This window comes from Scyliorhinus canicula, chromosome 7 (genome assembly GCF_902713615.1).
Source record: "Scyliorhinus canicula chromosome 7, sScyCan1.1, whole genome shotgun sequence".
NCBI classification, from domain to species: domain Eukaryota; kingdom Metazoa; phylum Chordata; class Chondrichthyes; order Carcharhiniformes; family Scyliorhinidae; genus Scyliorhinus; species Scyliorhinus canicula.
In genome coordinates, this window is record NC_052152.1 from 151,990,450 (window position 1) to 152,009,135 (window position 18,686).

An 18,686-nucleotide genomic window follows, 5' to 3' on the forward strand; every position below is an offset into this window, starting at 1 on the left:
AGCAACTGCAACATTGTAAAGGAAACCAGACACTCAGGCACCAACAGGGTTCGAAAACAAAGAGCCTGAGAGCCCGCCCAGTAGCTAAGGAACAGCCTCAGTATTGGGGGGATTCAAACATATCGACTGGGAAGAGACCCAATCGATTCCAAGCAGGTAAGGGAGTCCGCCCAAAGGGGCGCGGATCCCTGGGACCTCTAAAAGACAGGTCCCACACATGGTTCAGTCTTCTCGTCCAGCCCTCCTCTCTCTTTGACCAGCACTTTCCTCCTTGGACCAGCACCTCGACCAGCTTTTGCCAAGAAGACCCTGAAGGAGAGAGAGAGAGGTTCGGACAGCAGCCACCAGCAAGTAAGTGCCTCACAATGATCGCTACCAGAGATAGACACTCCTGACCCTTTTTTAACTTATACCAACCTAAAGTCTGCAGACCAGAGCAGAGCAAGAGGCCTTGTTCCCTGACCCGGCAGTTCTTTCGAGATAAGTATTAGTTTATTTAGCGGTAGGAATAGCTTAATCCTTTTAGCGTGTGCATGGGTAGTTATTATAATTGTATTATAATAAACTCAGTTGTTTGAACTTACTAATTGGTGTATGGTTTTATTGCTTTGAACTTCACCTTGAACTTGTGGTGGTATCTTAACGATACCTGGTGACTCCAGAGCTAAGTAAAGAAACAGAGCCAAATTGAGTGTTAAGCACACTCACCCAGAACGACCAACAAAGGTAAGTGCACCCTCACCACAAGGAAGTTGAAGAAGAAAACTCACTGACCGTGCTTCCAGACTTATTTTCTACTGTCACCCCCATTTAAATATTTGACACTTGGTGCATCCCCAGAGTGAACATTGGGGGTTGAACAGAGTTGTTGAGCAGGATGGGGGTCAAACAGCAGGGACACAAGTATTCATGAAAAAAACAACTAAAATATCTATCATTTTGCAAGTTCTGTTGGTGTCAGCAATCAGCAATCGGCTCTCATCACTCTCATCGCTCATTGCGCCCTTGTAAAGAGATCTCCCAACTTGTCCTCAAGTACCATTCCGTCTGAATCCCTAGACTGTCGGATTCCCTCTGGGGAGTCACATTCATTTTTACTAACCTGGGCCTTCACTCAAATGATCTGCCTCAGGCCTGTGTAATTCATATTTGTTTCCATATCCACCAGAATGTTCCTTAGCTTTACTGAGGATGAACAGAGTTCCCCTCAAGAGATTTTAAAGAGGGTTCTTTAAACAACCGTCTCTGCCTGCACATGTTGCTGGATTGACATTCCTTGCAGTTGAATCTGACTGCAGAGAGAGAGAGATTTTACCGTTTAACCTTTAGACAGAGTCCATCAAGCAAGCGAGAGATCAGGGCTATGACTCTCCAAATTCTTGATCAAACCAAAACTAAAAACCAAGATGAAGCCTTCCTAAATCTGGCAGAACATTACTGAATGGTCAGCACCAAACAGCACAATCACCCAAGAGCCCGGCAAAGTAAACAGCTCATTGGCCGACATCCAAGTCCATCAAGATGAGACATCAACGATGTCTAAATATCCTGCTGGATCCTTTTAAAAAAAATTAAAGGTAAAGTCCATCTTAAATATGTAGGTCCAGGGAGAAAAATTATAAACAAAATAAAATAAAGGGAATAAATAAAAGAAAGTTAAGGAAATAAACATAGAACAAGCAGAGCTTAACAGGAGGATCCTTACACTTGCGCTCAGTCATTATATTGAACTGTTGACTGTACACATTACTGGTGGACCTACTTTACAACAAGTATAACCATGAAGCCCTCCTTCTCAATCTGGGCATAATTTGGTTCTGCTTCAGAAAGGGTCCTTTAAGCAAAGGCTATAGGGCATTCTGAACCACCTATCATTTTATAGGATACAACGGGCCCTATAGCGTAAGCGGATGTGTCACATGTCTGCATGATTGGTTTCCACAGATCAAAATGCACCAAGCAATTTGATGATTGTAATGCTTGCTTCACAACTCAGAAGTCTCCCTCCATTGCTGATACTTTCTTAAAGCATGTGCAATGGTGCCAATATTGTCATGCTGCCCACGTGCTGTTCTTCCAATGAGTGCAACTCTGTCGCATCAACAGGAAATCCTAGGTATGTCACTTCTGAGGCCTGAAAAAAACATTTTTTGCATCTTATGCAGACTCCTGAATTACAAAATCTATTTAATGCTTCCTCTAGGCTGGCAATGTGTTCTTCTGGCGTAGTGCCAGTGATTAGCACATCATCAAGATAAACCACCACCTTGGGTATTCCATTGAATGAGATTTTCCATCATGCGCTGGAAGATAGCGCAGGCTGAAGTGATGCCGAATGGCAGTCTGGTATACTGGAAGAGGCCTTTGTGGGTATTGATTTTAGCAAATCTCTGCCCTCAGCCAACTCGAGTTGCTGGTAGATATGACTGAGGTAGGTCCAATTTTGAATAGGTGTGTCCCCCCGCCAGCTTGGAGTAGATGTCTTAAATTTGGGGAATCGGATAATGATCAACCTGGGCAGCTTGATTTATGGTCACCTTATAATCCCCACAAATTCTTATCGACCGATCAGGTTTAATGTCAGTGAGTATTGGCACCACCCACTCTTCCAATCTCTTTAGCTCTGCTTCAACCTTCTGGTGCAATGTGTATAGCACTGATCTGGCTCTGAAGCACTTTGATGTTGAATCCTGTGATGTTCTCTGTTGTGTTTGTCTGGATGTCTTGAATGCGTAGTGTTGAACAAAGAACATCAAGCTAAGTAAATTAACAAAGCTGATTTATTAACAGTACTTAAATAAGATTCAAATGTATTCCTAAGCATTAGGTTGCTAAAATAAACTATGCTAACTCTAACTACAGAACTTCCAAATACACAACTATGCTAATTCATGCCTAAACACCTTCTCCCTGAATCAAGAGTGTCACGTGATCTATGTAACTGGTCTTGATCATCATCTGGTGGTTAGATGAATTTACATCAAATTGTTAACCCTTCATCTCCCATACAATATCCATATTATTACAAATCCAAATTGCATATATCTTGGCTTTTATGCCCTTAATCATGCCCAATTATTTATGGAAGATGTCTTGATACTCCCTTAAGACATCTTGGAGGTCATCATCAGATATTGTAAAGATTTATAGCCAGTTGAGCCTAATATTCTATAACTAGCTTCTTCCCAACAAACTGGGTCTATGTCCTTCCACAACATCCAAAGGCTGATTGGAGTTCTGTCCTCTGGAGGCCACTAGGGTCTTGTCCATTCTAAGAATCTTCAAATTCTCCTGGTGTATGTCGAATGCTTGGCTGTAGTACTCTTCAGCTCAAAGATTGTGTTCCTGTACGCAGATATTGCAAGATCTGCTCACCCTGGAGTCGACTTCCATTTTAAGAGGTCTACCATTTACCCGTAAAACAATTTCAATCGGAACCATTTATTCAATTGGACTGCATTCAACTGGTACATTGCAAGCTATTCTTCAGAGCTCTTCACTATGTTCAGTGGCACTGTGGATGTCTGCTGCTGATGGTTTCTTTGGCATTGTTGCCCTTTGCTTCACCCGGCAATGCGCTTGAATGTGCTCCCTTCATTTACAATAGAAGCACACAAACTCCCAAACATGGCAGGACTACTAGGAATGGTCCCCCTGCAGAGATAGTACTCCACCACGGATTTGATTTCACATCCTGATTCCTTTCCATCCCTTGGGTTCTGGTCCTGTCCTAGGGACCATGTCTGGTGCTGAGCTGTGTCTGTTGATCCCATGGTCGTAACACCCTGCACTTGAAGACCTGTGTTGCCTTTTTTGGTGCCCTCTGTTGCCTGAGCTGTCTTGCTTGTTTTTCCAATGTAATTGTGTTCCCCGCCTGAAACTTTTTCTGGATATTAAGGTTACGGTTCCCACAAACCAGCCAGTTGTGTAGCATGTCACTAAGCGTGGTCCCAGATTCACAGTACTTAGCAAGCTGGTGAAGCCTAACTCTGAAAGCTCTTCATGGTTATCACTGCAGAGTTGAACTTGTAACATTGAAGGATAATTGAGGACCTTGGGTTGCAATTTTCTTCTACCAATTTGATTATCTGGTCAAAGATCTTTCAGTTGAATGCCTCCAAGAACGTGAGATTCCCTCATCAAATTATACGTTTGGGCCCCGCAAACAGTCATTAAGTATCACTGCTTGTCCTCGGCTGTGATCTCATTTATGACAAAGAAGCGGAGCAGTTTGACCGAATGACACTATGAATGAATCCATTGGTCAAATTGGTCCAGTTTCCCAATGAGAGGCATTTTCACTCAGTTTAGATAATTCCGACTCTCTACTTTCTCAACTGTCCCTTCCTTCCCCCCTCGATTCATGGCAACTGTCGGCTGCGATCAAAAACTTTTACCTCATCGCCAATGTGGTGGCTCGAGATACAAACTGAAGCCTTCCAGTAGTAAACAAAGGGGTTTATTGATGAAAGGAAAGGCAGTTAGATCACAGGCACATAACACTATACAACAGGTCTTTACACTTCAGCTCCCTGGTCCACACTGCCCAGGGTGCTGCTCTCAGGGTCCATGCAAACTCTCCATTGGCCGGGGATCACGCGTGATTGCCCCGCACCCCCCCCCCAACCTCCTTTAAGGGACCACACTACCACAATGAGCATGCAAGACATGCAAATGCATGCTAAAGTGCTTCCCAATACTTGTCTTTAACCTTATGGAACATAATAGTTTCTTTTCACTTTGCTATCAGGAAGCTGAATTTTGAACTCTCGCTCCAGAAAGTTCCCCCACCTACGTTGTGTAATTCTCCCGGAAGAAGCATAAGATTTCACCCATCAACTCATTGAAACAAGCATGATGTGCATTTACATGATGCAATATCAGCTGCATTTAAAGAAGTTGCATATAGATGGAAATCAGATGGATCCAGGAGGTGTTTAGGAAGGGGCAGTACCTTAGATTTCATGATTCATTGCTGGATTTACTGCTGTTTCCAGTCAGGAGCAAGAAGAATGGGCGGAATTCTCTGCACCCGGGAAAAATCAGCAACACCGTCGTGAACTCGGCCGAGTTTCACGACGGCTCCCCACGGCCCCGTTCCCGAGCGATTCAGGCCCAAGAAATGGGCTAGGAGCGGGGCCGCGGGAAACATGTGGGCGATGACGCCAGAAGCGTGCGACGCCCAAATGACGTTGGCATGACGCCGCTCCGCGTCGTAAAAAGGCGCGGGCGACTAGTTCACCAGATGGAGAGGGAGGATGACGGAGCCACGGAGGGCCGCCCCGAGATTCGCAGAGAGTGACCTGGAGACCCTCCTCGATGCAGTGGAGCAGCGGAGGAGCATCATCTGCCCTAGAAGAGTGGGGTGGCACGGCAGTGAGTGCTGTGGGCAGAACCCTCGGTCTGGGGAGCAGTGCCAAAGCTCACCAGGGCTGCCAGGGTAAATGCCAAGAGGGTGCTCCCAGGTCACAACAACCCAGCCCCCCCCCCCCCCCCCCCCGCCAAGTCCCTCATCACCCACCTCTCCCCCCCCCTCCCGGGCACGAGGGGGAGGGGGAAGGGGGGCGAGAGTGAGTGGAGGATGGTTAACAAAGTTGTCACAGACCCACATGAGCGCTGCGACCCCCCTGGAGAGATGCCATGGTCCAGCTGCAACTTTCCCCCCAACCTGTGCCAATATCTGAATGGCCTGCTGATACCTGCCGAATTGTAATGATCTATCTATGCCCCCCCCCCCCCCCCCCCCCCCCCCCCGCCCCAACAGGACAAGACTGTTCACAACATCCGGGAGCGCAACAAGACCGGAGGGGTTCTCCCATAATGCACCCCCTGACCGCCTTTGAGCAGAGGGCTCTGGACCTTGCTGGGGGATTTGGCACCCGAGAGGTCGCGCAATGCGAGGTTGGCGGTGCAGAACCAAGTGAGACAACCCTGCATGACAACCCCCCCCCCCCCCCCGCCTCCCGCCCCCCCCCCCCCAGTCCATCCTCTCTCCCCTCACACTCAGCCCACTGGACCCCCCATCCTCTCTTCCTTCACACTCAGCCCACTGGACCCCCCATCCTCTCTCCCCTCGCACTCAGCCCACTGGACCCCCCCCCCCCCCCCATCCTCTCTCCCCTCACACTCAGCCCACTGGACCATCCAACGCCCGGCCGAGCGTGTCTAAATAACCTCATCTTATTCTGTTCCCTAGGGCGTGCTGCCGAACATCCAGGGACGTCTGCCACACCCAACCGAACATCCGCCACCACCACCGAACCCAGGGCCGCACGCCAAAGGGTGGCAGGACGTCAGCCAGGAGTGCCATCCTCTCAACCCGGGACCATCCAGCAGGTCGCACACACAGCGACACACTCAGCAGACTCCATTGAGGGAGAAGAAGAGATGGGCTGCGTGCGCCCTGCGGCCACATATGATTGGGACGATGACACTGCGGAGATTATGACGGACGACACCCTAGAGCTTGCGGCACTGCTATCTCCCACACCATCCACCATTCCAGAGATACTCACCTCGGTTGACCAATTAAGTGATGAGACTCCTGGGTCACGGTCTGGTGTGCACCACACAGCTGAGCCGGTACAGCAGGTGGAGGTCGGAGCAGCCGAGGGGCTGGACTATCGGAGGACAGCCCAGGCCCAGCATTCAGCTGGCTCCCAGACGTTTCCCGGGTTCCTGGATTTACTCGACCCACCCGCACAACCGATGCATTTTGAAACCCAGGGACACAATGACGGGATGAGGGCCATCTTCCAGCAGCTGCAGACGCAGTTAGAGGAGTCAAACTGCGTCCAGGAGCAGGGAGAGGTGCCGCTCATGGCAGCCACCCAAGCCGACACCGCACGGGTGGCATCCGCGGTGGAGGCAATGGGTGAAACGGTTTCGGCCATGGGTCAGGTTATGCAAGGCATTGGGCTTAATGTGCACGCGTCATCCATGGCCCTGGATAGGGTTGCCCTCTCACAGGCAGCAATGTACCAGAACCAACACGACATTGCCAGCGCGCTACGGGCCCTGGCCGAGTCTCAGCAGGTCATGGCCCAGTCGCAGCAGTCATTCACGGAGAGCATCAACCGCCTGACGCACGTGCTGGATGGCGTCGCACACTCACAGGTTGAGGTTGCATATTCCCTGGCAAGAATGTCTCACTCCCTGGACTCCATCTCTGCGAACCTTCGGACCCTGGTCGATACGGTTGCAGGCCTCCAGGACTGGCAGTGTCAGGTGTCGGTGGGGCAACGGGGCACCTCCCTGCTCACACCTCCGTCCCACAGTGAGGCCCGGGGGCCATCGGGCTCTCCGAGGGAAGGGGAGGTTCCGGGGCCCATCCCATTAACCCCATCACGAGACGTCCCGGAACGCTCGGTCTCCCCCCGTCCCATCCCTGGTGCATCGGGTGGGCAGCGGGCAGAGCAGGGTGGCACCACGTCATCCGAAACGAGTTCCGACGGGGAGACATGTCGCAGGGGGTGATTCTCATCAGTCCATCTCCACTCCTGCTGTACCATCTGGGGATCCTCTTAGACGTAGTGGTATGGCCCGTAAGGCAACGAAGAGGGACACATAGTAAGTTGGCACGGGTGAAGGGCACAGATTAGTTTTAGGGGCTTGGGCATCTGTACATAATGTTAACCATTAAACTCACTGTTGCACCTAACTTGTAAGACCGTGTGATTTTTCCGCAGCCACAGGGATCGTAATGGTGACCGAGTGTCGCTGGGGTTGAGGAGCAGTGAAACTTGGTGCCGGGTGTGCAGTCCCTTCCCCCCCACCCTCTCCCACAGCTTCCCCACGCGGGCACGGAGTGTCCCTGACGAACTCAGCGACCACCGAGATGGATGGTTCAGCTATTGCCATGGGTCAGACTCTCTCTAACGATTCTGAGCTCACAGCTCATCGCAGAGCGGGCTGTCATCATTCAACATGGCACTGATCCCACCCGCTGACGCAGCCATCAATGTCGAGCCATACCGTCTGGACCCAGTGGTAAGGGTGATGTAGAACTGGAGCAGTGTACGCAGAGTAGGGGTGCACGGGGGTGGGGGGGGGGGGGGGGGGGGGTGGCAGTTGTGTGTTGACCGTCTGCGCTACTGGCGATGCAGGTGCTTGTGACGGTGTTCAGCGGGGACGTCGTGCATGGCGCGTGAATCTGGCTGTCACCAACGCGTCGCGTGCCCGCTGTCTTCGCCGGTGCCGTCGTGCAGCGTCCTGGACATCACCAGCACCCGGGTCCTGTCTGCGTGCTGCGCCCGCCACTCCACCAACCTCCTCCTCCTCCGTGTTGGCACCACTGCCACTGGCTTCTCCCTCCGCCTCCTCCACCAGGGCATCTCGCCACTGCATCGCAATGTTGTGCATCACACAGCAGACCACGACAATGCGAGCCACCCTCTCAGGCTGGTATTGCAGGGCCCCTCCGGAGCGGGCCAAGCACCTGAATCGCATTTTCAGCAATCCGAAGCAATGCTGCACCACACCCCTGGTTGCTGCATGGGCCTCATTGTAAAAGGTCTCCGCATTGGTCTGTGGCCTCCGTATAGGTGTCATCAGCCACGACCTCAGCGGATAACACCTGTCGCCCAGCAACCAGCCCCCTCAGCCGAGGGGGCCGTCCCTCAAACAGAGCAGGGATGTACGACTGCACAAGAATGTACGCATCATGCACACTCCCTGGCAACCTTGCGCACACGTGCATGACCCTCATGTGGGGGTCGCATACCAACTGGATATTCATGGAGTATGTTCCCCTCCTGTTTGTGAACACCTCCCTGTTTCCTGCAGGTGGGTGCATGGGGACGTGAACGCAATCGATTACACCCTGCACCATTGGTATCCCGGCCACGTTGGCAAATCCACGAGCTCTTGAATCTTGACCTGCTCGGTCCTCGAGAAAGGTGATGTAGCGGTTGGCGATGGCATAGAGGGCGTCGGTCACATCCCGGATGCACCTGTGGACCGATGCCTGGGAGATCCTGGAGAGGTCCCCGCTCGGAGACTGGAAGGAGCCGGTTGCATAAAAGTTCAGTGCAACCGTCACCTTGACGGCAACCGGGATCGCGTGTCCTCCTCCTGTTCCACGTGGGGCGAGGTGCGACACGAGTTGGCAGATATGTGTCACCGTCTCTCTGCTCAACCGGAGTCTCCTCCTGCAGGTGATCTCCGGCATTGCCTCGAAGGAGATCCGGCCACGGTACACCCTGGGCCTCGGTCGTCGCCTCTGGCGCCTTGGCTCCACCATCAATGCCTCCTCCTCCTCACCCCCATGCTGCTCGATGACGGCCAACTCCTCGGCCATTCCCTCTGCTCCCGCAGCTGGCCCTGCATCCACTGTGGGATGTGGCTGTGGATGCTGCTCCATCTCCAACTGCAGTGCAGCGGCCCCAACCACTGAGCTGAACATAGCTGTTATGTTTGAATACATTTTGGAAGAGAAACGACATTAGACGGAAGTTAATCAACACCTCGCCAGCCGCCTGCCACGGGATACCTGTGTGTCGCGGTGGCCTGGACGCGCTGCTGACACGCGGCCAGCCTAACCCTGGTCACTTTCTGCGTCCAACGGGCAGTTAACAACACCTCCTCCTCACCGGTGCGTCAGTGTCCTGTGGCTATAAGCCACAGGGCAAACAGTGGCCGTGTCCTTGTGACCGTCCTGCAATGGCAGGGCGGTTGACATGTTGCATCCGGGGGTGGACGAACCCATCCACTCCACTCACTCCATCTCCCCCCTCTTCCCCCTCCCCCCCACTACTCGCTCTCCCTCCCCCCCTCCCACTTGTCCCTCTCTCTCTCTCCCCCTCTCCCTCCCCCCTCCCACTTGTCCCTCTCTCTCCACCCCTCTCCCTCACCCCCTCCCACTTGTCCCTCTCCCTCCCACCCCTCCTTCCCCCTCCCACTTCTCCCTCACCCCCCCCCCACCCCCTCCCCCCCCCCCTTCCCCCCCCCCACACACTGGCCGCAGCGTTCTCGGGGATGCCTTCCCCAGTTTGCGGAGACTCCGGGACAGTCCGCTCACCTCCTAACTCCTCGTCAGCCAGCACGACTGGCTGGCGACTTTTAAAACCAGGTGTGGACAGCGACGTCGTGACATGGCGTCACAACGTCAGGACTTCAGCCCATTTGGGCCGGAGAATAGCGGGGGTGCTGGAGAGTCGCCATTTTGCCTCCATCGGGCGACTGTCTATGGTTTTCCGCGAGTATCCCAACCACGGACATTTGGCCGGTGGGAAGAAAAGGGGAATGCATCGGACCGGCGTCGCGGGAAAAAACGGCGCAGCCCGCTATTCTCCAAACCGGCGTGGGAGCGGAGAATCGCGCCCAATGTATCTTTCCCTGTCAAAGGAATAAGGGGCTGGCTTCTCCGCACCCCGACATCGAAATCGCGTTCGGCAACAGGGCAGAGAATCCAGTTTCGCACATGAAATTGGGACCGACGCCAGAAAAGCGGGAGTCTCCATCGCCTGAGGCCATTGCTTGAAGCTCACCATGCTATTCTCCATTCCTGACCGGTCGAATTCCCGATGGCATATTTCTAATGTTGTCCTGCCGTTCGGGATGCTCATGAGGCGCCTGTGGACTCAGCCACAGTCGGGGGCGGGCCGATTGGAGAGCAGGAGGGGCCTCATTCGGGACTGGGTTTTTATTCTGTGGGCAGTCCGGGTTGAGGCACGGCCGATCAGGGGCACTATTTCCACGGTCGAGTCTGCCATGGAGCGCGGCGCGGTCGCTGCTGTGCTCATGCATGGCCTCTGACCCAGAAGTGCGGGGGCCAGAATGACAGCTGGAGCTGCGAGCTCCATGGCAGCTGCCTGCTAACCCCCTACAAAGCTGTGAATCTGTGACCTTTTGACGTCAGTTTTTCTGGCGTAAAAGACCACAGTTTTCACGACGGCATGGGGACATATTCCTTGAAATGGAGAATCCAGCCCAAGAAGCCTACAGCCCTCACCACAATGGTTAGATGGAGATAGCTGAAGAGATATGGAGCACAAGCAATGTACCCTGGACATGCATGGAATGTACAAAACAATTGAATGATCTAACTACGTCAGGAAAAATGACTACATTTGTTGTTTCACATACATCCTGCAGTTTAAACCTCCATCCTCTTCATTTTGTCTTGTCAAGTGTGCTCCATTATACTGCTCCTCACGTAAACACAATTTACAGAAGCACTCAGCCTTCACTTTATATGCACTCATCGCCTCTGCATTTATCCATCCACTGTTGCCACTCACCAAACTGCTTTGCAATGCAATACATTTGTTTCATAGTCACTCAGCAAATACACTGAATTTCTTTTATATTTGTTCATGGGATGTGGGTGTCGCTGGCTTATGGCGAGTATTTATTGTTCATCTCTAATTTCCCTTGAGAAGGTGGTGGTGAGCTGCCTTCTTGAACTGCTGCAGTTCCTGTTGGGTAGTTAGGGAGGGAGCTTGAGGATTTTGACGCAGGGACAGTGAAGGAACGGTGACATATTTCCAAGTCAGGACAGTGTGTGGCTTGGAGGGAACCCTCCAGGTGGTGGTGTTCCCCTACATCTGCTTCCCTTGTCCTTATAGATGGTGGTGATTGTGTGTTTGGAAGTTGCTGCCTGAAAAATCTTGATGTGGAGATGCCGGCGTTGGACTGGGGTGAGCACAGTAAGAAGTCTTACAACACCAGGTTAAAGTCCAACAGGTTTGATTCAAACACGAGCTTTCGGAGCGCAGCTCACCTGAGGAAGGAGCTGCGCTCCGAAAGCTCGTGTTTGAATCAAACCTGTTGGACTTTAACCTGGTGTTGTAAGACTTCTTACTGAAAAATCTTGGTGAGTTGCTGCACTGCACCGAGTCGATGGTACAAACTGCTGCTACTGTGCATTGGTGGTTGAGGGAGTGACTGTTCGTGGTTCGGGTCGCAGTCAAGCGGGTTGCTTTGTCCTGGATGGTGTCAAGCTTCTTGAATGTTGTTGGAGCTGCACTCATCCAGGCAAGTGGAGAGTATTTGATCACACTCCTGAATTGTGCCTTGTTGGTGGTGGACAGACTTTGGGGGTCAGGATGTGACTTGTTTGCCACAGGATTCCTAGCCTCTGACCTGCTTTTGTGACCACAGTATTTACACGGCGAGTGCAGTTCATTGTTTGGTCAACAGGATGTTGATACTTCCATTTGTTGAGTGATTACTTCACCGTTATCCCCACACCGTTATGTAGTCAGGAGGCCAGTTCCGTAATTTTCCTGGGCTTCAATTGTTTTCTCCCCGCTCCATAGTAGCAATAAATACCTGTCCATGAGCAGTAATTTGGGGATTCTCTGTCGGCTGATGTCAGAATTGTGATACGTGATTGGGTTGAGAATCGGTTTTGACACCAAAGTCGTGTCGGGAGCTAGTTTCACACCAAATCGCAATTCTCCTGTGCCTCGGCAGCATCAGAAATGCATTCCACTCCACTCTGTACATTAAACGCAATTGGCAAATCATTAGCGGGCCTGACCTGGTATTCTTGGGGCCTTCGCGATCATCCATCTCCACTGGGGGGGGATTCCCGACGGCGAGGTTCACTTGTACTTTCAAAAATCATGTAACAGGCTGATGAAGGGAGACAGTTGTGCCGCTGGGGCGAGTTGCAGGGGTTGGCCAGGAGTTGGGCTATTGGGCCTGGATGGCCGGGCACGACCCTGCCGTAGCCTGCAAGGCAGCCATGCAACTGCACATGCCGCAGATTGTGAACTTAGCACCACAGGTCATGTGGGTTCCCGCCCAGGCCTCCCTCCCAAGGTCCCCTTTGGACCCAGCCGTTCCGTCAATGTGATGGGAGTGCTCCATCGCAACCAGTGTCATTTTGTTGGCTGGGATGAGTGTGTGTGGGGAGTGTGGAGTGCTGGAGTGCTAATACGCGGCTGCAGCTTGCCAGACTCTCGGGTGCCAATCCTGACCCCGGCCAATCCGACACCGTTTTTTATTGGAATCGTGCCACCTCAATGGTTGGTGACTTGGTCCAGGTGCAGAGCCAGTTTTGCTGTTGTTGAACTCCACTAATCCTGCCCTGGCATCAACACTTAGGGCGCGGTTCTCCGCTTGCCGACGCCGAAACTGTCATTGGCGATTGGGCGGAGAATGCATTTTTATGGCCAAACCGGGGACGGCAACACTTTTCGGTTGCTCCGCCCCCTCAAAAACGTCACCATCGTGCTGCGCATCACAAGCCGTTGCAAAAGCGTTGACGTGTCATCAAGGCCCTCCTTTCATGAACCCGGCATGGCGGCTGCAGACTGTGTCCAGCACCGCCACAGTCGGGAGGGGTGCTGTGCCGCTGGTGAGGGGCTTCGGCAGGGGCTGGGGTGACTTGTGGGGTGTGGCCCGGGTGTGGTGAGGGGCGGATCCGAGGGGGTCATTATCTCGCAGGCTGGGTCCGGGCGTGGCCGGCGCCATGTTGTACGGTGTGACGGCTTCAGGTCGTCGCCGTGCGCATGTGCAGCCAAAGACCGGCAAATCTCTCGGCATTTATATCGGAAACACTGGGGGATTTACGTGCTGCGGCTGCTATTATCTCCACTCGGGCAAGTGTCTCCCCTGCCAATGTAATTTTTATCACTCTTCGTACCTTTTTAGTCACGTCACAGAGCAACATTCACCTTTCTACCCCATCATACTTGAAAAGACATCACAGAGATCAGGGGCTGGATTCTGCTTTTGCTGACGCCAAAATCGTGAAATGCGATTGAGCGGAGAATAGCTTCCGACACCGAAATCGTGGTAGGCAACGATTTGAAGCCAAATCGGTGTGCTCCGGCAGCCAGAAAATGGCGTAAATGCAGTGCTCGCCGCACGGGCTGAAAGTACAGTGGGCACATCATTAGTGGGCCTCAAACCCGATGCTCCGGAGCCACTGCGATTTGCCACCTCCGATGGGCCACTTTCCTGATGGCCTCATTAACTTGTGCTCTCACAAATCGTGCACCTGGTATCCTGGCTGCTGAGCGAGAGAACAGTGGTAGCAAATGGCGTGGAGTGACTGCGGGCTGCTGACCTGGACACTGGCTTTGCTGGCTGCGGCGGAGGGAGGTGGGCTGCCAGGGCCGAGGGAGGGGAGGGCAGGCGAGCAGCAGGGGTGCCCCCCCAAGGGACTGGGGCAGTTCTCAGGCACCGACCACCACCTTGTTGAACACCCGCTGACCACCCATCCCGTCCCCTGGCTCTACACAGTGGCACCAGCCATATGGGTGCGCCAACCCTGCAGGCTTCCCCCCTCTCCCCCACCGCAGCACCCCCCCCCCCCCCCCACTCAGCATCAAACACCCCGCCCAACCGACAGCCACCTACAGGGGCCCTGCCAGCCCACATTGCCCTTGGCAGCAGGGATGGGCGCCAGGACCGGCGACACCACCGGAGAACAGGCTGGGGTGAGGGGGATGTGGTAGTATGACTAGGGGTATTACGGTACCTTGGAAGTGAGCTGCAATTGGTGCAGAGGACTCGCTGTCCATTGGCCCGGGTAAGTCACGTGCCTCTCAGCCGATTGGCTGAGGAAGTCATTTGCCTCTCAGCCAGTTGACTGAGAGGTAGGTAACTCCGCCTACATGGCGGGATATACGAACCCGTGCGTCCCGGTAGTCGGCCTTTCTTCTGTACGTCTGCTGCCGGGCACACACCTTGTGCATTAAAGCCTATCGTTTGGATCTCATCTACGTTTTGTGTCCATTGATTGTACATCAATTTAATGCACAGGTTTTTAAAGGATGGAGCTTCGTATCAAGCCAGAGTGCCTTCAACTCAGCCCGGATGCAGCAAATGCAACAGCAGCATTTAAACACTGGCTGACGTGTTTCAATAGTTACTTGAGCACAGCCGGAAGGAACAAAAACTGCACATCCTCCATTCGTGCGTTGGCACTGCCGTGTACACGCTCATAGAGGACACAACAGACTATGACGCGGCCATGGACTTGCTTAAAGGACATTTCATCTGGCCGGTGAACCAGGTCTACGCTCGGCACCTACTGGCCATGAGACAGCAATTCTCTGGTGAGTCTTTAGATGAATTCTACCGGGCCCTCCTTGTTCTGGGGAGAAACTGCGCCTGCCCACAAGTTTCTGCGGCCGAGCACACCAAACTTTTAATCACAGACGCTTTTGTTGCAGGTATGCAATCTTCCCAGATCCGCCAGTGACTCTTAGAAAAAAGAAACTTTAAGCCCCACTGAGGCACAGGCCCTTGCCTCCTCTCTAGATGTGGCTAATCGCAACGCCCGTGTGTACGCTCCATCCCGCGCGGCGGCCCCCTGGGCAGCGTGGAAGGGAAGCGGCCCCCCTCACATCCACAGACTCGGACCCCCCTCAGGCCTGTGCCGCAGGGCGCCACGATAAACCCACGGGGCCCCGCTGCTACTTTTGCAGCCAGGTCAAACACCCCCACCAGCGCTGCCCGGCCCGCACCGCAAACTGTAAAGGCTGCGGCAAGAAGGGCCATTTTGCAGCCGTTTGCTAGTCCAAGGCGGTCGCTGCAGTCCCGAGCAGCGACCGCGGGTCCCCCCCCCACTCCTCAGGAGCCCCTTGCGGCCCACGGACCTCGCTGCCCCCATCCCCCACCACCACGAGTGATCCCCGGTCGCCGCCATTTTGGGCCTCCGACGCAACGTGCGATCCCCGGGCGCCACCAATTTGGGCCCCCGACTCCACGTGGGACCCCCGGGCGCCGCCATTTTGTTCACCCCCCACCACGTGCAGCCAACGGGCGCCGTCATCTTGGATCGGCACCGAGGACCCTGCAAGTGACCACTCGCTGCCGGATGACGATTCGGAGTTCCTGCCACGACTTGCTTCAGTAACGTTGGATCAGTCACGGCCCTGCACGCTGGCCACGCGACCACAAAGATTCTTCTCAACGGCCACGAGATGAGCTGTCTGCTGGACTCCTGGAGCACAGAGAGTTTTGTCCACCCCGCCACAGTAAGGCGCTGCGCACTTCCCGTTTACCCGGTGAAACAAAGAATCGCTCTGGCCTCTGGTTCGCACTCGGACCAGATCACATGGTGCTGCATAGCGGACCTCATGGTCCAGGGGAGGGAGTTTAAAAACTATAAGCTCTTTGTCCTTCCCCACCTCTGTGCATCAGCACTCCTGGTGTTAGATTTCCAGTGCAACCTCCAGAGTTTAACGTTCAAATTCGGCGGCCCTATGCCCCCCCTTACTGTCCACAGCCTCGCGTCCCTCAAGGTCAATCCCCCATCCTTGTTTGCAAACCTCACCCCGGATTGCAAACCCGTCGCCACCAGGAGCAGACGGTACAGTGCCCAGGACCGGATCTTCATCAGGTCCGAAGTCCAAAGGCTTCTGAAGGAAGGGGTTACTGAGGCTAGCAACAGCCCTGGAGAGCACAAGTGCTGGTGGTTAAGACCGGGCAGAAAAATTGGATAGTCATAGACTACAGTCAGACCATCAACAGATTTACGCAGCTGGACGTGTATCCTCTCCCACGTATCTCCGACCTAGTCAACAGGATCGCGCAGTACAAGGTCTTTTCCACGGTGGACCTTAAGTCCGCCTACCACCAGCTCCCCATCAGCACGAGTGACCGAAAGTACACTGTGTTTGAAGCGGATGGGCGACTCTACCACTTTTTAAGGGTTCCTTTCAGTGTCACAAATGGGGTCTTGGTCTTCCAAAGGGAGATGGACCGAATGGTCGACCAACAAGGTTTACGGGCAACCTTCCCGTATCTCGATAATGTCACCATCTGCGGCCATGACCAGCAGGACCACAACACCAACCTCCGCAAATTCCTCCGTACCGCAAAACTCCTTAATCTGACCTATAACAAGGATAAATGCGTGTTTAGCACCGACTGTATAGCATCCTCAGCTACGTAGTGCGTAATGGGGTGATAGGCCCCGACCCCGAACGCATGCGCCCCCTGATAGACCTCCCCCTTTCCCACTCCCTCAAAGCGCTCAAGCGCTGTTTGGGCTTCTTTTCATATTACGCCCAGTGGGTCCCCAATTACGCTGACAAAGCCCGCCCACTCATCCAGTCCATCATGTTTCCCCTGTCAATGGAGGCCCGCCAGGCCTTTAGCCGCATCAATGCAGACATTGCAAAGGCCACGATGCGCGCTATCGACGTGTCCCTTCCCTTTCAAGTCGAGAACAACGCATCTGATGTTTCTCTGGCGGCCACCCTCAACCAAGCGGGCAGACCCGTGGCTTTCTTCTCCCGTACCCTCCACGCTTCCGATATCCGCCATTCCTTGGTCGAAAAGGAAGCACAGGCCATAGTCGAAGCTGTGCGACATTGGAGGCACTATCTGGCCGGCAGCAGGTTTACTCTCCTCACAGACCAACGGTCAGTGGCTTTCATGTTTGATAATGCACAGAGGGGCAAGATAAAGAACGATAAGATCTTGCGGTGGAGGATCGAGTTGTCCACGTACAACTACGACAACTTGTATCGTCCTGAGAAGCTAAACAAGCCTCCCGATGCCCTGTCCCGCGGCACCTGTGTCAACGCGCAAGTGGACCGCCTGCAAACCCTCCACGCGGACCTCTGTCACCCGGGGGTCACCCGCTTTTTCCATTTCATAAAGACCCGCAACCTGCCTTACTCCATCGAGGAGGTCAGGACAGTGACCAGGGAATGCCACATCTGCACGGAGTGCAAGCCACACTTCTACCACCCTGAACAAGCACATCTGATTAAGTCTTCCCGCCCCTTTGAACGTCTCAGCATGGACTTCAAAGGTCCCCTCCCCTCCAGCAACCGCAACACGTACTTCCTCAATGTGATTGACGAGTACTCCCGCTTCCCGTTCGCCATCCCCTGTCCCAACATGAAAACGACCACCATTATCAAAGCCCTACACACCATCTTGTCCCTGTTCGGTTACCCCGCATACATTCATAGCGATCGGGGGTCCTCATTTATGAGTGACAAGCTGCGTCAATTCCTGCTCAGCAGGGGCATCTCCTCCAGCAGGACGACCAGTTACAACCCCCGGGGTAACGGACAGGTCGAGAGGGAGAACAGTACGGTCTGGAAGACCGTCCTGCTGGCCCTACGGTCCAGAAATCTCCCAGTCTCCCACTGGCAAAAGGTCCTCCCAGACGCCCTCCACTCAATCCGGTTACTTTTCTATAGCGCCACTAACCAAATGCGTCACGAACGTCTTCTTGTTTTTCCCAGGAAGTCTTCCTCAGGGACCCCGCTCCTAACCTGGCTGGCTACCCCCGGGCCCATTCTGCTCCGGAAGCACGTGCGGGTGCGCAAGTCGGACCCGTTGGTCGAAAGAGTCCAGCTACTCCACGCAAATCCGCAATACGCGTATGTGGAGTATCCCGTCGGTCGACAGGACACGGTCTCCCTTCGGGACCTGGCACCCGCTGGATCTCGGCCCCACCCCCTAGCACCAGCATCCTCCCTCCCAACCCCAACTGCCCCAAGCACCCCCCCCTCCCCCCAGCCCCACCGACGCCCCCACGGCCCAGCGGACAGGAATCCCCTTCCCCTGCCTGGCCCCCGCTAGCTCCGACCAGGGGTACGGACACAAGAACAGGATCATCGCTCCCGGAGTCACGGACAACCACTGCTCCGGGATGAGGAGGGTAAGGGTGAGGGGTAAGCATGAGGAGTGTGGGCATCCAAAATGGCCACCCACACAGATAAATGGGAAATTGGTTAACACAGAGAAGCAGAAAGCTGCAG